Source organism: Danio rerio, chromosome 14 (genome assembly GCF_052040795.2).
Source record: "Danio rerio strain M-AB ecotype USA chromosome 14, GRCz13ab, whole genome shotgun sequence".
Lineage (NCBI taxonomy): Eukaryota > Metazoa > Chordata > Actinopteri > Cypriniformes > Danionidae > Danio > Danio rerio.
This window is the reverse complement of record NC_141034.1, coordinates 46,012,780-46,037,672: the sequence shown is the minus strand read 5'-3', so window position 1 is coordinate 46,037,672 and position 24,893 is coordinate 46,012,780.

Sequence of the window (24,893 nt, the reverse complement as noted above, 5' to 3'; positions counted from 1 at the left end):
ATTATTATTATTATTATTATTATTATTATTATTTATTATTATTATTATTATTATTATTATTATTATTAATAAAATTATTATTATCATTATTATTATTATTATTATTATTATTATTATTATTATTACTATTATTATTATTATTATTATTATTATTATTATTATATAGTTTGCAGTCAAATATGAAAAGTGTTTATTTTAGCAAAATAAAATATATTTTTATTATCTTTTGACTTGTATCCTGACTTGTAGTTTTTTTATTTTTTTTATTTTTTATTTTTTTTGAGCTACTCTGTCAAGTCCTGTTGTACTGTTCAAAGGACATTCTGGGCTTTCTAGTGATATGTCATTTGATTGGCTGGCATGCTAGTATTGGCTGAATTGCTTTAGCTTTTTAAATGTTTTTTTTTACAATTATTATTACATATAAATTTGTTTATTAAAGTGTCAGGAACAATACATTTAGCTTTCAAAGCTGTTAACTTGTTTGTGTTTTAAAATATCATCCTTTTTAAATGTCCACTATAGTGGACACCAGGACCATCTTAATGTAATTATTGACCGCATGTTTTAGGAGGCAGAGCTAATGCAGAGAGGATTCTTTATAAGATAGTTGAGAGAGACTCTTGTTTAGAGTCTGACAATCAGACAATTAGAGAATAACAATAAGTTTTAAATTGATTTTATGTTAAATTTGTTTTGGATTAACATCACTTTTTTTTTAATATTTTTTTTTGAGTTCGGCTCTCTTTCAGCCTAAACTGTTTTAGGAATTTCAATACAAAAGGAAAAAATGCCTTTTGTTTTGTTTTTGTTACAGTAATGTTGGATTAATATCCCTTTACATCCAAATCCGTTAGAGTTTTGTTGTCTGAGTGGCGGTTGTTTCAAACTAAAATGGTCCTGTGGTCCACTACAGTGTATATACTGTAAAATTAAAAATAAAAACAAAATGTAAAAACCTTAAATTGTAGATTTTTTTAAACACAAAGGATGTAGGAAATCACAGAAAAGAAAAGAAAAGAAAAGAAAAGAAAAGAAAATGAATCTGGTTCTCAGAAGGATATATTCAAGAAAAAAATATTCAAATATAAAATAATTTTTTTTTAATACACTAAAAAAATTATTCAAAGATGATTCTTTGGATTTACTAAAAAAATTTTACGTTAAGTAGTTGTAAACAATTTATTTGGGCTGAATTTGAACAAACAAATTAAGTTGAACATTATTAAATTGAATTTGATTTTTAAATTCAACACAAATAAATTTAATGCAACAGTTCTGCATGCAACACTTTTTTTAGTGTACATTTTGAACAGAATTCAAAGTAAAATGTAAGACATTATTTATAAAGACGTATAGGCCTACCTAGTGAAACTAAAACATGTAGTAACAATGGGTACTTTTTACTTTAACTTTTCCTAGATTACAAAAGTGTAGTCAGTAATTCCACTTTTTCCAGAGACGTTTTAAACATGAGTATAGACTTCTACTTAAGTAAAGCATTTGTGTACTTTTGCCATCTCTGCAAATAATTGATTCATCTTGTTTGGAGAGGGTTTAGAACAAATAAATCTCTAAACAATCAAATGGAGTCGTTGGAATAATTATGTAAAAATGAATGCATATTATAAGACAGTGTTTTTTGACCTTGCAGGCATATATCAGCCTGTTGTTGGAAACCCTCCTAAAACAAAAATATGACCTTTTGTAATGTATAACCGGGGCTCTTTAAATATGAAATAAGCCAAAGGTGAACATAATGTGCAACCAAATAGAAACAGATTATAGGAACAAGTCAAAAACTAAGCTACAAAGTAAAAACTAAAAGTCACTTAAACCACAATATAGTCATTACACCGTTAAAATAAGCTACACAGTGTAAACACTAAAACTTCAATCTAAACTATAAAAGTTTCAGCGCAAGGGAATTTGAACCAGAGGCATTAGTTGTCTATTTAAAGCCATCATAAGCCTCCTTGCGTGAAAGAGGTAAAGTTCTGCCCTAATTTGAAAACCGGTAGAGGAGTTCATTAGCTAAATTGGGTTTGTTCTACTCATTTTAGAGCTCCAATGAGTAAAACTAACCCTGGCCTGGACAGGAATCATTGCTTGATAGCTAACAGTACAAATGTGTCAATGTGACCGTCAAACGCAATAAGTGGCAAACACTTGATGGAGCGCGCTGGACCACCAAACCTGAAGGAGGGAAAGGAATAAGATTTATAATTAGATTAAAAAAGAGAAACTTTGGCGCCTTCCAAGAAAACGGATTGTCATTAAGATTAGAATGGGAAGCAAATCATTTCGGTCAAATGTAGATTTCGCTCATTTGAGGTGAAATGGGGTGTGCGATGTGTTTCGATGAGTTGGTTTTGTGCGCCTGTGTTTGTGTGTACAGGAGCATATGTGTGTTACGCGTAAAGAGTTCAGGTGCTGAAAAGAGGAGAGGAGGTCACATTGTCCCAATCTAACAGCCATCAGCCTAATGTGCTATGAGACATCATTAAAAACCCATCGCAGAGGCTGTCAATCATAAGACTAACGTGAGAACAAGGACGAGAGAGAAAGAGAGAGAGGCTTAGGGAAGAGAAAAGAGAAAAGGAAAGCAGTTTGTGAAGGTTAGTCTCCTCCCCTTCACTTGCTGAGAAATGATGGTCTGATGGCTTATGGCTTGAGTGGGCTGATCATCAGGCCATGTGAAAGACTTAAGACACCATCAAAGAAACCGACAGGCTTATTTCTGATCTCTCTATATTCTCAGAAACACACGGGAGATGACTCTGTTCAGGGTGTTATAAAATGTACTTCAGCGGTAGCTTGGATAATCAGTGATGGGAAAACTGTGATGTTTGACAGGGATTTCTATATTCAATAAAGTGGTAGTTCACCCAAAAATGAAAATTCTCTCATCATTTATGCACTCTCATCTTGTTCAAAATCTGTTTAATTCTTTCTTTTGTTAAACCCAAAATATATTGTAAAGAAAGGAGTACGGAGACAGCAGTTTCTATAGTATAGTATTTCTTCTATGTTTTTCAATGGCTGCTGGTATCCAATATTTTTTTTTTGTCTTCAACCGGAACCAATTAAATGGTATAATTAGAGTAAATATAGTTGGGAGATTTATATTTTTGAGTGAACTATCCATTTAAGGATTCATTTTGATTCAAAAGATTGCAGGTGTCAAACTCAAACAAAAAGGTCATCTAATGTAAATGTCATTATGTCTTCATCTAAATCAGGGGTGTCAATCTCAGTTCCTTGTATCTGTTAACATTGGGATGTGAAAATAAGTGAAATGCCCACTAATTATTTTTTTTCAGTGTATGTTTGCAAAATAGTAAGTTCACAAAACCTCATATAGGGCAGTGGTAGGGAGCCTATATATATATATATATATATTTTTTTTATAAATGTACTTAATATATTAATATATATATATATATATATATATATATATATATATATATATATATATATATATATATAAAAAATATAATATATTTTATATATATATATATATATATATATATATATATATATATATATATATATTATATATATATATTAAGTACATTTATAATAAAATAAATAAATACAAATAATATATATATATATATATATATATATATATATATATATATATATATATATATATATATATATATATATATATATATATATATTATTATTATTATTATTATTATTATTAGCCCCTTTGGATTTATTTATTTTATTTTTATTTATTTTTTTTTTTTTTATTATTTGTTTTATTTCTGCTGTAGAACAAACCATCGTTATACAATAACTTGCTTAATTAACCTAACCTGCCTAGATCTATTTGCTGAATCTAGTTTCCTAACTTGCCTAAAACCAAAGCTGAATGCTAGTATCTTGAAAAATATAGCTAGGGGGGTTGGCCTGGCTAGTGTGGGGGAGACAATTGGTAAAACCAGAAGAGGGGGGGGGGGTGATTGGTAAGTCAGGAACTGGGTGGGGAGGGCAGGCCAGATTGACCACCAGGCTATGGGGAATTGTCCTGGTGCTCTCTGTGGCCTGTACATCCCTGTGTACTGCCATCATGGCAAAGATAAAACTTTATCATGATAAAGTTTATAATCAATCAGTTATTTTTAGTTAATAAAACTATTATGTTTAGAAATGTGTTGAAAAAAAAAAATCTCTCTACGTTAAACAGAAATTGGGGGAAAAATATGCATGGCGGCTAATAATTCAGGAGGGCTAATAATATTGACTTCAATTGTATGGCTTGGTTTTTGAGAAAAACTATGTGTGATTATAGCAGATCTATTCACTAATTACATTATTCCTGAATAGAATAATAAATGTTGTTAAATTTGGATTTTTTAAATTAGTCTTTAGATTTAAATTAGATTATGGATTGCAGATTTTCTAGCCTTCAGCCTCACTCTATGTATACATGTATGGCAAAACACAAAAACACAGTCCTCTGATGAGTCCTGTTTTCTTTCTCAGATAAAGAAACTGTATCACATTCAAATAATTACTCATCCATAATTTCTGTTAGCATTCATCATCCTCCAATCAATCACTGGCAATCTGAACAATCTGTTCAAGAGCCTTAGTATCAAAACATCAACATCATCGTTTGTGTCTGTCTCATTATGATAGTTCTGCACTGTGAAGATGTTTGTCATTGGCACCTACACTGGCACAGCACAGCTCCATCTGGACAGAGTGTGAAAGCAGTAAATCTGATCAACATGTCTGTAAGCAATATAAAAAAGCAAAACGCATGCATTCCTGTGAACAGCCTCATCTTTACTTTCAATATGTATTTTAGTAACATTTCACTTTAAGTACCAATTCTCACTATAAACTTGTTGCATATTAGCTGCCTATTATTACAATATTGCCTATTCATTTGTACTTATAATGTTGGATTTTATTCTACATCCCTAATCTTGCCCAATACCTAAACCTAACTGCTGCCTCAATATTAATTAGCAACAAATTAAGAGTTTATTCAACTAAATGCCATAGTTAATGGTTTTATAATATAGTGAGAATTGTACCTGATAATAAATTTGACTGTATTTATGTCTAATATTTTTACCAAAACTTCTATTCCTATTTTTTTTTTACCCTGCTGTAAAAGTATGTACTTCAGATTCAGTGTTGGCACTGAGGTCCAGTCTAATTAACAAGCATCAAAAGATTTTAAAATGTCTGGCCTTGCCTCCATTACAGTATATACATATGTACATAACTGGGCCACATCCGTAAACTGTTAAACTCAAACTGAAAATGTATAATGTAGAAGAAGCTCATGAATATAATTATAAAGATTTGGGGGTCATCTTTTCCCTTTTAACTGATTTTCTTGTGGATGATCTTTAACTTTTTGATGTTATTCATCTATCTACTGTATTTCCATCTATCATGCAAGACGACAGAAGCAAGGGTCTGAGAATTTGGGCTCACTGGTGTAAAGTTGATTCTCATAATCGATTGCTCCTTGTTGAACTTAGAGGGAAATTTCAATGATGATATTATTAAACATCCGATATTGTAGACATGAAGATCTTTTAATGTATTGGTTTTTCCTGTAAAAAGCCTTGATGATGTCTTCTGTTTTTGCCTCAGGAAATGTTTCAGCATTTAAACCCCTGATGTCCTTAAAGATGCAGGATAAAATTTTTCCTGCACATTTGATGGTGAATCCCTTGAGCTACCAATCAAGTACAAATATATTTATAAACAATTTTCTAATGAAGTCTCATACTTCAGCTAAATATTTTTATATTCATCTAAAAATCCGTACAACAGTAAACAGTGGGTTTTTCCAAAGCAATCACACGTCAATGGGCTATATGCACAGGGACTTTTAATTTAGAAAAATGTTGTCACTTCCTGTAAACTGTCATAAACTCGCTGCATATAAGGTTTGTTTAACATCCATCAAAACTGTCAATTGCATGAAAGTTTCATTCTACACTCTTTAAAATAAAAGTTCTGCAATGGCATACATGTTATATGAAGAGCATTTAACATTCCAACATAAGCTCATTCTGAAAATGTACTCCTATATACATTATTGGAGATTGCAAATTATGTAGCCAGAGCTACGTATGGCTGCATTTCGTCTTTAAAAACAAATGCTACGGGGCGTTATGACGCCATGGATTTTTGTGCTTACTAGCTGACCGCTTACCTCTGTATGGACGACTTTTCCGCTGTTATCAATTTGTCCAGTGGCTCGCTGCATACGTTAGAGGATTTAAGACGCAGAGCGAAGTTGACTGTGATAATAGTGTTTAAGACTGTCGAAGAATGGTTCCAGAAAGCAGGTAAGACAAAAACAGAAGGCAAAAAATAAAACAAACAAGTAAATAACAGAGTGAGAATGTGGTAAAATCAGAAAATGTGTTAAAAATCCAATGAGGGCTTTTCTTTTTTTCTGGATTGTTTTTGAAAACACTGTCAGTTAAGTTCCGGGAAGGGGGTGGGTGGGGTTTTCAGTTGGTCAGTCAGTCAGTCAACAGTAGCCTCTGGTAGATTTATGCAAGAAGAGGAGGCGCGAATGGCACTTGTGAGAGGAATTTGAGATCTGAAAGAACGTACACAGTGCCCTCTGGCGGATTCACAAAAAAAAATCGAGCAAAAACATAACTCCTGGGACATATTTGGCGAACTCCAGAAATGAGTATAGGGGTATGTAATCAGAAAACACCTGGGTTGTAAACAGGGCTTGACATTAACTTTTTTGATCACCAGCCACTGTGGCTGTTAGTTTTCTAACATTAATAGCCACTTGCCATTTTCACTAGCCACACTTTTGTTGTTGGAAAAAGATATTTTATATGCATAAAATCCTAAAATTAATTGATTAGGACTTTGTGTTATGTCCACATGAGTCCTCATTCATTTAACTTTTTGTGAGCATGAATGCTTAATGTGCTTGAGCAAATGTGTTGTGATTTTAGTGTCACATTGGAATTAGTTTTTTTATTTTACATGACTTTTCAGGGCTTTAAATTAAGGATTTACCAAATTTATCTCTGACCGCACTAAAAATGTAATATATATATATATATATATATATATATATATATATATATATATATATATATATATATATATATATATATATATATTTCTTAGGCACACATTTTAAATAATTTGTCAAAACAAGCAAAAAATAGCTGCATACATGCACTTTTTATTCAACAAAACCTTTCTTAAAAATAAAACAATTGACATTTAAAATTAATTAATGCCATGTATCTAAAATATGCACAGTAATCACCAGTGAACTACACATACATGTGGAGTTAATCTCTTATTAAAGCAATATTACTGTAAAAATGATAATTAAACCATATCAAGGCAAGGCAAGTTTATTTATATATTACATTTCATACACAGTGGCAGTTCAAAGTGCTAAACATAAACAAGAATATAAAAGACAAGTATAGGAAAATTAAAATAAAAATTTAAATGCGATCAAACAGGTTATAAAAGAATGAAAAAGAAAAGAAAGACATAATAGTGCGATCTGTCAGACGCAGCACAGTGCTCATCCAGTAAAGGCACAGCTGAACAGATGTGTTTTCAGTTTCAATTTAAATGTGCATAATGTAGGAGCACATCTCATTTCTGGAAGCTGATTCTAGCAGTGAGGGGCGCAGTAGCTGAAAGCCGATTCACCCTGCTTTGACTGAACTCTTGCAATTTCTAGTTTATTTGATCCTAAAGATCCGAGTGATCTATTAGGTTTGTATTCAGTAAGCAAATCTGTAATGTATTGAGGTCCTAGGCCATTTAGTGATAGTGATAATAGTAAGTAATAATACTTTTAAATCTATTCTGAATGTAACTGGGAGCCAGTTTAAAGACGTGAGGCACCCAGTAATCAACCAAAATAACTGTAAGCAAAAGAAAGCAGGTGAGGATGATCACGCGCACGCGCTCATAATCTATTCAAAGTTTGGTTAAAGTGAAAGCGGGAACCGCTGCTGCTTACAAAAAGACTTTTTTTTTAAACGTCTGGAGCTCTTGAAAGTAGTAGGACTGTGGGTGCTCTAGCATCACTTTTTGTCCAGTTCATTTCAAAGAGAACTGATAACAGCAGTTGCGTTTCCAGACACGGTTGCTTCGCGCCAGGAAACTGGAGCGCGCACGCTTTCTAAACAGTCGCGTGCATCACATCACCTATGCGAGTGAGAGATGTCCTCACATTCAGTATTCAGCTGCTTTCTTTTGCTCACGTGAATGCTTTTTTTTTTTTAGTCGTGCTCGATTCTAAAATCACATTTGCATGCATATTGGGCCATCTCTATTGTTGAACCCTACTTTTAAGAAAAGTACAATATATAAAGGGTTTTAAATCAGCCAATGTGGCTAGTAGGAGTGTCTATCTGACCCACCACAGCTGAACTCTACCCACATTTGGCAGGTTGGTGGGTGTTAATGTCAAGCCCTGGTTGTAACATTCATAGAACCTTTATATAGCACAAAGTGTTCTTTATGATAGAATGTGGTACTTTTAAGAGAAAGAACCTTTATTTTTAAGAGTGTTTGTCACACATTCTGGTACAGTATGTACGCCAATATATAAATAGTAGAGGATTAAACCTTTTAAAGGGCTCCCAGCACAAAAATTACTCTTCCAGTACAATGTGAATGTCAGCGGGTCATGTTTTGCATGTTCATTGGCAGTTTTTATTGTGCGTTTCCCTCCATTGCGTTTTCTAAAGGTGGTCCTTAATACAAGTTCTGCTCTCTGTCGTTAAAGTTTATCTGCAGTGTAATAAGATTTATTGAGTGTGCCCTATGTGTGTGCGTGTGTGTCTGTTATGAGCTGATATTGGTCTCGTTTCAGCATGGCTGCTAGGAGGTGTCCACACTGTCACCTGTGAATCCCATTAACTCCTTATCATTCGGTGATTAATGTTGGCTTTCAGGCAATACAGGGATTTTGATATCCACCTTATCGGCTAAATCGCACAGTATGTTGACATCCACTCTGACATTCTAATAAACAAAGCAATTACATCTCTGTCAGTCTATGCACTGTGTATGACGGGCTCCAGAATGGTGATGGGTTCTGCTCTCCTACTTCAGAAGTATTTTGTATTTGTTTGTTTATGCGTGTGAGGCCAGAAGGAGAAGCCTCAGTCGCAAACTCTCTGGCATTTTAAAGGTCAACAGTGACATCATTGATTAGTATCGTCTGGCAAACGAGATGCTCCAAGGCAAAGATGAGGAAATCTATGATGAATACTTGCACAATGAGAGTCGTGGAATTGAAATCATGTTCTGAGCATTCACTTCTAAACCTATTACTGTCAATGTAGATGGATGCGCAAACACTGAACATGAGTGGGATTAGCTGCTGTTATGTTTTAACTGGCGTGGCGGAGAAGAGAGGACTATAATTAGAATGACAATTCCATGAATCACACAGAAATGCTTAGGCATACTGTAAGAATTAATTGAACAGGCAATACAACATAATTAGATGTTTGCCAAACCAACTGACAGATTTAAGACTACTGATTTAGTCTGAAAGCTGCTAGAATTTAGATGCTAAATGTTAACACACTTTTAAAACAAGTATGAAATATTACAGTAAGTGACAAATGTCTGCAAAAAAAGTATTTCCACACAGAAATCTGATATATGGCAATATATGCAATTACATACACTCATCAGCCGCTGTGTTAGGTTAACGCAAATTTCTAATCAGCCAATCACATGCCAGCAAATCAATGTATTTAGGCATGTAGACATAGTCAAGACGATCTGTTGCAGTTTAAAGCGAGGATCAGAATGGGGAAGAAAGGTGATTTAAGTAACTTTGAACATGGCATGGTTGTTGATACCAGACGAGCTGGTCAGTATTTCAGAAACTGCTGATCTACTGGGATTTTCACGCACAACCATCTCTAGGGTTTACAGAGAAAGAAAAAGAGAAAATATCTTGTGAATGGCTGTTCTGTGGGTGCAAATGCTTTGTTGATGCTAGAGGTCAAAGGAGAATGGCCAGACTGGTTCAAGTTGATAGAAAGGCAACAGTAACTCAAATAACCACTCGTTACAACTGAGGTATCACGAAGAGCATCTCTGAAAGCACAACATGGCAAACCTTGAGGCGGATGGGCTACAGCAGCAGAAAACCACTCTAGGTGCCACTCCTGTCGGCTAAGAACAGGAAATTGAGGCTACAATTTGCACAGGCTCACCAAAATTGGACAATAGAAGATTGTAAAAACGTTGCCTGGTCTGATGAGTCTTGATTTCTGCTGTGACATTCGGATGGTAGGTCCAGAATTTGGCATCAACAACATGAAAGCATGGATCCATCCTGCCTTGTATCAACAGTTCAGGCTGCTGGTGGTGTTGTAATGGTGTGGAGAATATTTGGCACACTTTGGGCCCATTAGTACCAATTGCGCATTGTGTCAACACCACAGCCTACCTGAGTATTGTTGCTGACCATGTCCATCTCTTTATGACCACAGTGTACCTATATTCTGATGGCTATTTTCAGCAGGATAACGTGCCATGTCATAAAGGTTGAATCATGTCAAACTGGTTTCTTGAACATGACAATGAATTCACTGTACTCAAATGGCCTCTACTGTCACCAGAGCTCAATCCAATAGAGCACCTTTGGGATGTAATGGAATGGGAGATTCGCATCATGGATGTGCAGCCGACAAATCTGCAGCAACTGTGTGATACTATCATGTCAATATGGATCATAGTCTCAGGAATATTTCCAGTACCTTGTTGAATCTATGACACAAAGGATTAAGACAGTTTTGAAGGTAAAAAGGGGTCCAACCCGATACTAGTAAGGTATACCTAATAAAGTGGCTAGTGAGTGTAAATGACAATATTTCCAAATTGACGCTTTCATATATTTTTCAGCCATTGGAATTACAAATATACATGATAAAACTTTAATATAGGGATCGATTCTCATTATTAATAAGTTGCTTATTAGCACGCTTATAACATATTAGCTGTGTGTTATTAATTATAAAGTACACATTTTGCACTATTGTACACTGAAACTGGGCAGTTACTGTTTTAAAGAGTTTTTAACTCTTTTAAAAACTCTTTAAACATAATAGCAATTTGAAGGAGAACACTGACGTTTTAAACAAGCAAAAAAACTTAACTGAAATGAAATTACAGTATATGAAAAATAAAGTTGCAGAAGTTAATTCGCTCGCTGTGAAATTCTTTTTATATTTTTGTTAAGGCATTTATTTTCATGCTTCTAATAAAATAACATTTAAACCTCTTGCATCATTCATGTTGGAGGCTAGTCAGAGATTAATTTTTGGACTGTGATTGTTAATTGATCCACAACATTTTTAAAAATTAGCAAACAAACCATCAAAACTCATGATACTATTGATGAGACAATCATGATTAGCTTATTTAATTTCGTTTGCTTCTCTCTCTCTCTGCTGCTAGAGTATATCAGTTCAGTATGTTCACTATGTTAAATAACTGCCCCCTGCTGGTCATGTCTTTCTTGTGTTTTAGACCATGTTGTGCTGTGTCGCACAGTACTGCAGCACTGTGTGTGGTCACGTTCATTCACTCGCGCATTCTCAGTAGCCACATCTGTACATCCTTAATCCTACCAATACCTAAAGCAACTACATTAATAGCCGTTAATAAGCAGCCAAAAGCAAGCATATTAGACTATATGCTACCTATATAGATGTTCATACAGGGGCAATACAGTATATTTGAAAATATATTTGAAATCCTAGTAATAGTATAATACTAATTTTAGCAATAATTTGAAATATATGTTGCATATATGACATATATTTTATATATGTAAAATCCAGATGTGAACTTGTCATATTTGAAAGTTTGCACATATTTCCATTTATAAATTTTTCATATAGATTGGTCTACCAAACAAACGAATTGATTCTGATCTCTATGAAACGAATGATCAGTAATTTCTGTCTTATTTCCTTCACAAACCTACATAGGTTTATAACAATGACATTACCCTGACAGCATCGGTTTTGACCCTCAAACCTTTAATTGTAATTGTAGGCCAGTATCAGTTTGGTTTATGTTGTTGACATGTTTAGAAGATGCTGTTTTCTGCATTGCGAAAGCAGATTCACTTTGCAATCACTTCCAGAGGGCTTGAGCTTGAATACGGTCAAACCAACGTCATCATATTCCTGTTTACAAGTGCTGAGAAAGCCCCTTAGGCTGAAATTCAGAATCAGTATGCATATGAAGGTTTTTTTTTCCAGTAGACCAATCACATCAGACTGCATTAACGTATTAAAGGAGTAATTATGTGTAGCTGTGGTAACTGACAGCATTCAGCTACAGAATGTGTGCATTTGTATTTATACCTAATGTACTGTATTAGGCTAGTGCTTTTCAAAGAATTATTATGATAAAACAAAATGGTAATAAGGTGCTGATTTTGTAGTTTTACCAATGATCTAAATGAATGATATTAGGGATGACAATGTTCAATTTTTATGAAATGCTAATATAAGTAGGCTATGTGACCCTGGATCAATTAAGATTTGTACAGCATCTGAAAGCTGAATAAATAAGATTTCCATTGATGTATGATATTTGATAATTGTTGCTATATGGCCTTTTCCAGTCTTAGATTGCGTTTAGAAGGGAATCCACTGCATGAAACATATGGCAGAATAGTTAGCGATTTATTGCACTGTGGAGACCCTTGTTAAATAAGAGACTAAGCTGAAAAAAAATGAATAAATGAATGTTATATGGCCATATTTCTTCAACTATTTAAAGTCTGAAATCTGAGGGTTCCAAAAAAAATCTAAATACCTTGAAAATTTTCTTTAAAATGTCCAAATTCCATTCTTAGCAATGCATATTAATAATCGATACATTTCTGAAAATAAATGTACTGAATGTCTTAATGGAACAAAATCTTTACTTAATATGCTAATGTTTTTGGGCATAAAATAAAAATCAGTTATCCAATGCATTCTTGGCCATTTGGGTCACATATTTAAGTGTAATTCTGACAACTGTTATTGTTTTTAAGTTTGCATGGTTATTATGTTTTCAGATTCAGGAGGAAAAAAAATCATGATTTGATATCATTCAAAAACAAAATAAATTTTTATTTGTAAGATATTTTATGTTTAAATACATTAAATTTTATATTGTTTAATTAAATGAAAATATAATTTAGATAAATTTTATATATTTAAATAAAAATATTTTTTACTTTGTTTTATTTATTTTTTATATGAAAAAGTTTTTTTAATCTCTGTTACATTTGCCTTTAATTAAACATAATAAAGAAAAGAAATCAAGACTGTTATCTGCATTTACACATTATTATATAAAGCTTTATTACCTAAATAAAACATTAATATTTATTTTTGTGAATAGAAATACAACTGCTCAGTCACTTCATGTTCATTAAATAATATTAAATACAAATTTATGAATGTGATTTAATAATGTGTAGTGATGTATTTCAGTGTTTTATTAAATAAAAAAATGTCAAATATTTATCATTCTTATTATTCTACACAAAACATATTATATATAACACATTTCTAAAAATAAGTAGTTTTAATAACTCATTTCTAATAACTAATTTATTTTATATTTGCCATGATGACAGTAAATAATATTTTACTTGATATTTTTCAAGACACTTCTATACAGCTTAAAGTGACATTTAAATCTAAACTAGGTTAATTAGGTTAACTAGGCAGGTTAGGGTAATTAGGCAAGTTATTGTATAACGATGGATTGTTCTGTAGACTATCGAAATAAAAATATATAGCTTAAAAAGGCTAATAATTTTGTCCTTAAAATGTTTTTAAAAAAATAGCCAAAATAAAACAAATAAGACTTTCTCCAGATGAAAAAATAATATCAGACATACTGTGAAAAATCCTTGTATATATTTTTATAATTATAAACTAGCAGTTTTCTGTATATTTTGTGATTCATGTTTATTTTATTTTTTGTTCCCTATTTATTTCTGTTTTTGAATTGCATTATGGGACCTTGACTGTTCTTCCAACAACTTTCAACCTTTTTTTTTTTTAAAGTGACTTTTATTAACATTTTAAAAAATTTAAAGTGATATATTGTCTGGGTTGGTGTTGTATATTATGATACAAAAACCCTGTAATAAACTGCCAGTATATTTTTCTGTTATTTTACAGAATAAATTCTCTATATATAAAACTTCTTACAACCTAAATGATTTCAAACAACTAAATGTCAATAAAAGTCACTTTGTTAAATTGTAAAGTTGAATTTTCACATTTTTCGCATAAATGCTGTCGACTCACTGACTGACCGACTCACTGACATTAAAGGCAAAATGCAGCCATACACACTTCTGGCTACATAATTTGTGATCTCCGGAAATATATATAGGGGCTACATTTTAAGAATGGCCATGTTGGTATGTTATCTCAAAATTAAAAGTGCTTTTGCCCCTGCACTGATGTAAACCTATTGTAGGAGACTTTCAAAACAAAATTAGTAACCTTTAAAACAGCATAACATGGGTGCTTTAATATATTAAATAAGGTCTGATGTAAAGTGAGAGATGAAAACTTGATAACATTTCAAGCTGAATTGATTATTTTTTCATTCTAACATGCGTTTAAGCAAATCATCATAACACCTTCAGCTCCGTGCGAGTGTTAAACATTTCGGAAGGAGGATTTTGAACTAATTTGTGACTTAACTGGAGAATTTGTTCCTGCGGAGGCCAAATGATGTTTATTGCATATATACCCTGTAATTTGAATCCTTAATGGAAGAAAATGCAGGCTAATAGATTTTTGTTTACTACAGAGTAAACATGTAATTGCTTTAAAATAGAAATGTACCCAAAGACTTTCCTCTACTTAGTGGATTGAAGAAATGCCTTGGAGTTCTGCTTTGGAAAAGGTGTCGTGTGTAGTTAAAGGAAAAGTAGAGAAGTTTTATATAATATGTATGCCGCTTTGGAGTTTATAAGCACTTAAATTTGACATTCAAGATAATTTGTTTTTTCAGTAAGATCATATTGTGTTGTTGAGAGTGAAACAGTTTGGGTGCTGTTGTTAATGCTGTATGTTTGTTATTTAATTATTCATTCATTCATTCATTCATTCATTCAGTTAATTATTTAGCTGGTTGTTATTTATTTGTTTATTTCATTATTTAAATATTTGTTTATTTAATTATTTATATATTTATTTATTTATGCGAATATTTATTTCTTTGATTGGTTGTTTATTTCTTTATTTATTTATTTGATTGTTTATTTATTTATTTTTTTATTGGTTATTTATTTATTTATTTGATTTGGTTGCTTGTTTATTTAATTGGTTATTTATTTATCCATTTGATTGTCTGTTTCTTTATTGGATTGTTTGTTTATTCATTTGTTTAATTGGTTGTTTATTTTTTATTTAATTTACTAGTTATTTTTTATTTACTTATTTATTTGATTGTATGTTTATTTATTTATATGATTGTATTTTTGTTTATTTGATTGGTTGTTTGTTTATTTGATTGGTTGTTTGTTTATTTGGTTATTTATTTATGTGGTTGGTTGTTTATTTATTCATTTGATTGTTCATGTATTTGATTGGTTGTTATTTATTTAGTTGATTATTTATTTGATTGATTGATTGATTGATTGATTGATTGATTGATTCATTCATTCATTCATTCATTCATTCATTCATTCATTCATTCATTCATTGGGTCACACTTTATTTTAATGGCCCGTTTATTGAATTAAGTTACTTTGCATCTACATGCCAACTAATTCTCATTAGATTATAAGTAGACTGTTAGGTTGGGTTTATTGTAAGTTGATATGTACTTGCAAAGTTTCTTGTAGTCAGTTAAATGTCTGTTGTAGGAGGAGTATATGCAGATATTAAGCAGATAGTCTACCAATACTCAAATGGACCATTAAAATAAAGTATTAACATTAATTGTTTATTTATTTGATTTGGTTGTTTGTTTATTTAAATGTTTGTTTGCTTGTTCATTTTCTTTTTTTTTTTTTTTTTTATGCACAGTCACTGTTTTCATATGAATATTCAATGAATTTTTTTAGCATTGACATAGGAAATATTTCTTGTGTACCAAATCAAAAAGAAGGACTGTGTTCCAAAAGCGTCACAAATTTATGGCTGCAAAATCTAAACAAATTACACGTTAAATATTGTTGTGGCAGCACAGTGGCTCAGTGGTTAGCACTGTTGCTTTACAACAAGAAGGTTGCTGGTTCGAGTCTCTGCTGGGCCAGTTGGCATTTCTCTGTGGAGTTTGCATGCACTCACTGTGTTTGTATGGGTTTCCTCCGGGTGCTTTTTATAACATAATTTACATTTCACAGGAGGGCTAACAATTTTGACTTAAACTGTTTGTTAAACTAGCAATTGAGAAATTGAAAATTGAGATAATTTATTAATTCTTGAATTAATCTCTCACAACTTTAACCTACATAAATGCAGCCTTGGGTTGAAACATTTTCAAGTCTCTCTTGGATATTAACTTTGTTTTATTCAGTATTTTAAAAAATATACTCAATACAATAAACACCAACTACGCAGCAAGGCCACTTTTTCAAATAAATCTGTTGGTACTGCTATCATTACTTAAGTGTCACTGTCTTGTTTTTGTTAGTGTATCCACCCTTACTGTTAGCCTGAGGAGCGCAATATAAACAGAAGTAAAGGCTTTTCACGGACCACTAGTAAAACATCACTTTTATTGGGTCTGCTTACAGAAAGAACCATTATAACTGTATGACTTTCAAACTGACTGAGGCCAAGAGTGTGTTCACTGTACTCAGATTAATTGAATTTCCTCAGTAGACGATATAAAGCGACTGTGAAACTCAGACAAAGTGAGACTGCAACGGCTTGAGAAAAAAAGAAAGAGCTTTTTTTTCAGGCATCTCACTGCAACATGTATATATATATATATAGTTCAGTCATGTCTCTCTCTTTCTTTCTCTTTCTCTCTCTCTCTCTCTCTCTCTCTCTCTCTCTCTCTCTCTCTCTCTCTCTCTCTCTGCAGGGTAAATTTAATTTTTGCAATGGAGGGGTGTGAGAATAGGCCATGCGAGTGGATAGGGTGATGTCGGGTGAAATGATGCAGAGCGGAAAGGCAGAATGGGATGGGAATTACAGCCGGACTTGGTAATGGGAAGCCTGGAAACAGACCAAGTTAATAAAGCCACCGGCACTCTGGCCTGAGCTGGAGAGTGATTCAGGCAAACTGCCCAATCCAGTCATTAAGCTGATGATACAAATGAGAAGCGAAAAAGGAGTGTGCTCGTGCATGTACGTGATTGTGTATCCCTGCGTCTGTGTGCGTGTGTGCGTGTGTGCGTGTGTGTGTGTGTGTGTTTGTGTGTGTGTGTGTGTGTGTGTGTGTGTGTGTGTGTCTGCGTGTCTGCGTGTCTGTGTGTGTGTGTGTGTGTCTGTGTGTGTGTGTGTGTGTGTGTGTGTGTGTGTGTGTGTGTGTGTGTGTGTGTGTGTGTGTCTGTGTGTCTGTGTGTGTGTGTGTGTGTGTCAGAGAGACTGATTGGGGGCTCTTCAGTGTGTGGAAGAATGGTTCTGATTCTGGCTGCTGTCCTTGTCTTTAGCTTGTGCATCTCATGATTAAAACCAATTACTGCTACTGTATCTTGAATACCCGTGTCTATCCCACCAACATACAAAGTATCTGTATGTAAATATTGCTAAAGGGATCAGGAATCTAACTCGTTTTTGTAGTGAGGTTAAAAATGGGAATTAAAGAGCCCCTATTATGAGTTTTTAAAAATTACCTTATATGTAGTGTGTAACACAGCTCTATGTGAAGTGAAATATCCAGCTAAGGCTTAAATCTGAAAGTGCACGCTGTTTTAAACTATTGATGCATCTATAAAACAGTCGAAATCTTTAGCCGTGTCTGCGTGACGTCAATACAAAACTCAAGCCCCGCCCATTTGTTGCACATGCAGACAGTAAAATTGAAACTCGTCCACAAACACTGTAGAAAGAAAAAGACAAACACCATAGCAGATGCCGTTTAAATCAAGTCGCGAAGACGCTGTGCTCTGAAGTGTGAGGGAAAGTTTGTGTTATTTTCCCAATCCCAAGATGAGGCTGTGAAGAGTCAGTAGTTGAAGTTATTTTTGCAAAAATACATCTGCATTAAGCCACAGCCTTGTGCTATGTCCCTGTCATTTTTCTGACAAGTTCTTCAGCAATCTGCACACTTACAATGGGGTTTCGTCAGCTTTTTGTTAAAGGAAGGATCAGAAGAGACTATTGATGTAGGGGACTTTGTCACAGCTTGACAGGAACTTTACAGTGCACAGTTCATGGATCAGTTCCTTCCTCTATTTCACAAGTTTAAGTAACTTAACTAAATTTTCTCCGAATTTTGCTTGCAAATGATGTATTCAATTGTTTTGTTAGTTGTAACTGCTTTAGCTTTATCTAGTTAACTCTATATTCTCATCTTACGTCTTAAAACTGCAATGCATGCAACTTTGTTTATGGATTTAAATGCGTTTTTGAGCTCGCTTTTGTCATTGCTATGGCTACTCTCAGTTGTTTCTACACACGTGCGGCGGTCAAGTTTCAAAATAGTTCAGCTTTTGCCACTGGGTGGATTAATACTGAATGCGTGTCACTGTTTTTACTTATGGTTAAGAATAGAGCAATATTGCTTTAATGCTCTCCTGCATTGGGCTCACACATACACTCTGCATTCTGACTACTTCAAAATTGTTGATAAGTCATAGAGGGCATTTCTCTTTGTCTCACACTGAACGCAGTCGATCAACCACAACAGACTGGGTCATCAGACCAATCAGCACAGATTAGCTAAGGAGGGGTTTGGGACAAATGAATCGCTAAACGAATCATGTGGGAGTTTTTTGCTTTTTTTTTTTTTTTTTTTTTTAGTTTTTGCCTTAATAATAGAAAATATGAGAATAGAAAATAAGAATTACACTCATTATTACACTAGTTTCTTAGCCATCATTGCATGCTATTTCCGACCGAATATTCAGAGTAGCGGTAAACACCATAGGGAGCACATCACAGGTTGTCATTGTTAAAAGGTTAACCAATATAAATATAAAACCATCTTAAGCTCAGTAAAGTAGGCTATGTAAGTATGGCTTTACTGATGTTTTGTTGTTAAGCTAAATAAAAATCTACATTATCGACGCTGTAAAGGACCTTATAAAAACTGAAAATAGTCACCTGTCTAAGAGAAATACTTCAGCCATGGTGTAATCCTTCCTCCAGCGTGCAAAAGTAACTCCGATACTGGTTCAGGATTTTTAAAAAGTTTCAATTCAGCATGTTTTTACCGCTCGCTCTCGCTCTCACTCTCGTGAACGTGCAGCACGTGTATGCACAAACAGCAGAGCTGCGTACAAACAGGTGTGCAGTAGTTCAACTTTGCATTGCTGTCAAACAGTTTGAGCTCCGTATCAGAATTATGGGAGATGTCGACCCGACATTTTAATTGGACAAACATTTTTTAGTCTTATGCCTTAAATATTCTTCAAAGGCGGCAACACCAAAGCTCCAAAAATACAAATTTATTAAATAAAAAAAGCTGACACAAAGCGTGTCACGTTTCGTGCCACACAGGTCTTCATTACACACTTTGTGTCAGCTTTTTTACTTTAATAAATTTGTATTTCTGGAGATTTGGTGTTGCCGCCTTTGATGAATATTTAATTCGCACCTTTTGCGTTTTTTGGCTGAGCACCCTGTTAAGAGGGATGTGTGTGCTTTTGTACAGTTTTTCATTAGTCTTATGCCTTACCCAGAATATAGATATTTAGATAATACAAGATATTTAGATAATTTACTTCAATCATTACTATTGGAATGTGAAGAGACTTTCAACCAGCACAACAACAAATGTTTCTGAAAAAAATCACCTACTGCACCTTTAATAATAGTGATAATCTTTATTTTATTTTGAACCTTTAAAATAGTGCTGAACACAAACAATGCAATAATAAATACAAAATCAACAAATAAAAGCAGTTTAAAAAAAACAGAAGTTTTTTCTATATAAATTGTATTTTTACCATTTTATATCAGCAAAATAGTCTGAGAACCATGCTAAAATTGTCATGAGGGTGATAATATGCTCTTGGTGTGTTTGTGGTGTGTTTTATCTGATAGATATCCACAAACCGGCACCCAGCTGTTTTAGGCACTGGGGATTTGTGCTCAATATGGCTGTTTGACATTTAAGAGATGTTTTTTATCCAAAGCATTTTTAATGTGAGGACAGTTCTCCCAGCACAGCCAGGGGTTAGGTGTGCTGAATGGTGAAAGGGAAGCTCAGCAACTCTTCATGTGACCTTTAGGTTACCAGCTCAGATCTTTAACCACTGCACTACCTCGTAACAGAAGCCATTTTTTCCCCCAAAACATTGCATTGATTCCCCGTCCCCATGGCGGTTTTGTTCACAGCATGCAATTTTATACGGATGCATTTAGACACCGGTAAACAAAACATTCTCTTTTCATATTTAGCACACCATAATTGTGTGTGTACCATTGTGTGTAGGTGTATGTTTGTTCCTAGGAGTGATTATATGGCTGCGATCCCAAATAATTTCCTGTTGTGGGCCTGAGTCTGTCAGGCAGACTGATGGTAACACAATTAAGTGTCTTTTACATGTTTAATTTTGTTTTCTTGCCTCAGCAGTTGTGAGCTGTCTAGTTGTTTATACCATATTTTGATAGACTTTAAAATCTGCAGACTGCAATAACTTCTACACATGTAGTCAGTTTTATTTAAATGTGCTTATACAGTTACATACAGCTTTACGGTATACTTATACATGTTTGGAATTGTTGAATTGACAGCATCAAAACTTAGCTACTGAATTACCTTTTTTTTTACAAATATATTTTTGAATATATTATTGGATCACAGTTATATGAATTTTTCAGACTTCTTTAAAAGTTCCATATATATATATATATATATATATATATATATATATATATATATATATATATATATATATATATATATATATATATATATATATATATATATATATATAAAGCATAAAATATTATGTTATATGCTTTGTGTAAAGTAAATCCTACACCAATTTATTTGTCACAAATACAAGATCAGTTAAATCAACTTTTAGAAGGATTGGAGGGGATGATATCAAAATAAGCTGATATCAAAATAAAGTGTCACGGTGTCTCAGTGGTTAGCACTGTACTCTCACAACAAAAAGGTCGCTTGTCGAGTCTTGGATGGGTCCGTTGGCATGTCTGTGTGGAGTTTGCATGTTCTTCTCATGTTCACGTGGGTTTCCTCCGGATGCTCCGGTTTTCCCCACAGTCCAAAGACATTCGGTACAGGTTAATTAAATAAACTAAATTGGCTGTAGTGAATAAGTGTGTTTGTGAATCTGAGAGTGTATGGGTGTTTCCCAGTACTGGGTTGCATCTGGAAGTGCATCCACTGCCTGAAACATATGCCAGAATAGTTTGTGGTTCATTCCACTGTCGCAACCTCAAAAATACAGACTAAGCCCAAGGAAAATGAATGAATGAATGATATCAAAATAACAAGTGTAAAATGTGCATCATACTGCATATACTACATCATTTATTCTAATGCATCTTTAGTACAGTGTTAAATAAGTGTTATATTTTTATGTAAACATAGTGTTATACTGAATTACAAAAAATAGTCCCTTTTACCAATTTCACCAATATATTCAGACTTTATTTCTACAAAATTTATCTGAAAAAATAAATAGAATAGACAATAAATAGACATTTTCTTGCATCTAATATTCATGAATATAAGGTAACTTTTCTCATTCAAAAATGAATTAGAACCAAAAAGTCTGTTCCAAAGCAATTTTATGTAATTTTGCCAGTGTATTACAGATACAATCATGCAAAATCTTAACACACACAATATATATCAACATATATAAAACCCATTTATATATGTGCTTTTATAATATATTGTTGAACAACTGTGAGACCATGCGAGGCCATGATTTCTGTTAGCTGTCATCTGACAAGGTCAGTGTCCAGCCATTGGAAATCTCCAAAGACACAAATGTCACAATGTTAACCTATGACCAATGGCCATAAACAGTTGTCTTTGTTTCTGAAAGCAGTTATTTATTTATTAGCAGATTTCTGTAAATTCAAACATGGGCCCATTTGCCAATTTTCAATAAAGTACAGGCTGCTTACAAAATCACATACTTCCATATTATAAAGTATGCTAATAACAGTATGCGAGCCGAGTGGTATATCCGAATTCCTAAAATTCGAAAAACGGAATGCAAGAAGCACCTGGATGACCTACTACTTCCGGTGAGATTCTGAAGTGTGTATCCAATGGATGCTATGCTATCATATGATGCTTTGCAAGAGTATTGGTAAATGGGAGTGAAGCAACGCAACTGAAGTGGGTGGGTCATGTGATCATGACAATTGTGCTATAGTATGCCTAAGTTCCATTCATACTGATCACACATTCATGCTATATAGAACATGCTTTTCTAATAGTCAATTAGTAAATTCAAATGAAGTAGCTACCAAGCACTAGGCATTTTGGGTTGCAGTCACAGTCTTGTTCTGAAAACATTTTTACTCTATTTAAAAACCGAAACAATAATGCACTGCAGCATTAAATGTGAGTTCAACTGTATATTTGTTTCCTGCATGCCATTGTTCAAGAATTTGTTGTTTCTGGATTCCAGCAGCTCTAAACCTTGAAATGAAAGTGAAAATAACAGATAGCATTTGGTCTTGTATATAATAGATGGTAGATGAGAAGATGTCCCTCGTCACATGTTTTTTCTCCTTCATTTCAAGCATGCAAATCTGATCTGCAATAAGCATCCTGTTGGTGGTAAGATCTTCCATCGAAAGCCAGCTCTGCATATTCATGTATTTAGCCAGAATTTGACATTATATGTGGTATATCACTTTAAGAAATGTGCATGTATATTGGCGACCTGAGTTTGACTATTGGTTTGAGACCCTTTGAAGATTCTTACCTTCTATCTCTGCTCCCCATACATTTCTGTCTCCCTATCTAATGACTATATCTAAATCAAATAAAGGTGAACTCTAAACCAATATACTCTAAAACTCTAATATATTTATTCATTCGTTTATTTTCTTGTCAGCTGAGTCCCTTTATTATATATATTTAGCTGCAACCCATCTCTGGGAAACATCCACACACTCACACACACACACACACTCATACACTACGGACAATTTAGCCTACCCAATTTACCTGTACCGCATGTCATTGGACTGTGGGGGAAACCGGAGCACCTAGAAGAAACCCACGCAATGGCAGGGAGGACATGCAAACTCCACACAGAAACGCCAACTGAGCGACCCAGCGACCTTCTTGCTGTAAGGCGACAGCACTACCTACTGCGCCACTACCTCGCCCACTCTAATATATATATATATATATATATAACAAAGTAATCTGCTAGTGTTTGCTTAGCTTTGGGTTAATTATAGTGATCTATAATTGCAATAGTGAAATACTAGGAAATCTCTGTAGACTGATTGCATTTCATGTCGTTCACCCTTATAATCTTAAAATGTTAGAAAAATCACCTGTTTTGTCATCACTTTAGAAATTACGCTAGAGAATCATTCAAATACTAGCTCTAAAGAGATTTATTTTTAAGCAATGGTTTCAATGTTCTGATAGTCAGCTGCAGATGTGAATCAATGGTGGAAGAAAGTAGTTCCTCATACAAAAGGGTTTTTCAGTCTCTCCATGTTTGATTTTCTTTTTAATACACACAAGTATACCGTTGAACTATTGCATAAACGCAATATCGTACTCGTAGCAATGCAAAATGGCTGTGTATCGGCACTGGTGGAGGGCACTAAGGCACTCAGCCTGTGGCCTCGAGTCAACGCACGCCTCTCTCCAGTGCTAATATACCGCCATATCATACTACTACTCGTGTGATGTTGCTCATATACAGGTATATAAAATGTGCACGTATCTACAGTTTTCACAAAAAATTACTTTAATCACTGCAGTTCAGAGATGAAATGATCTCTAGAGTTAGTATAATGGCTTTATAAAACCTTTTTTCAGTAAAAAAAAAAGACCTTCCTATTTATGTCTATTATGTGATAACTTTAAAACATGTTCCCATAGTGCATGATTTGTAAGCAATGGAAATTAACATAACATAGCCAGCTCTTTATTTTCTGCTAGAGTAAACTTGCTCCAGTGTACAGTAAGTGAATAATTAACTCTGATCTGTTTACTTGTTCAAAAATAATGCACACCCAATGTTTTATAATTGAACTTCCATTCATGAATTATTCCTTACTTTAAAGATTTTGTGTTTTATGCGTATTCTGTTAAAGGTGTTTGTTGCTCTATATTATTGCTTAGATAACCCACGAGACCTTCTGTGCTCACATTTCTGCAGTTTGCACAACTCATAATAAAGCAACTTCAGTGTCCTCCAAGTATTTTCATGCAACACTCTTTCTTGACATTGTAAGTATTGCAATACATGCAGGACTATTTTACAAAAAGCCTGCACTGGTTGCAACAAAGATTGGCAGAAGGGTCCAAACTTTTGCTTTGTTTTCAGGACCAAAATAAGTGTAGAAGTTCAGACCAAGAGATAGCTCCCTACTTCAGTGCGCACGTCCAACTATTTATGAGGTTTTGAGTCATTGTTTATCTCTCTTTCCATTTCATAATAAATGGCTCGAGGTAAAGAAGTTCATTCCGTGCTTGAGATTTACAAAGCTATTAATCTCGTGGATCTCTGCCGTTTAGTTCTGTGAGTGTCTGTGTGT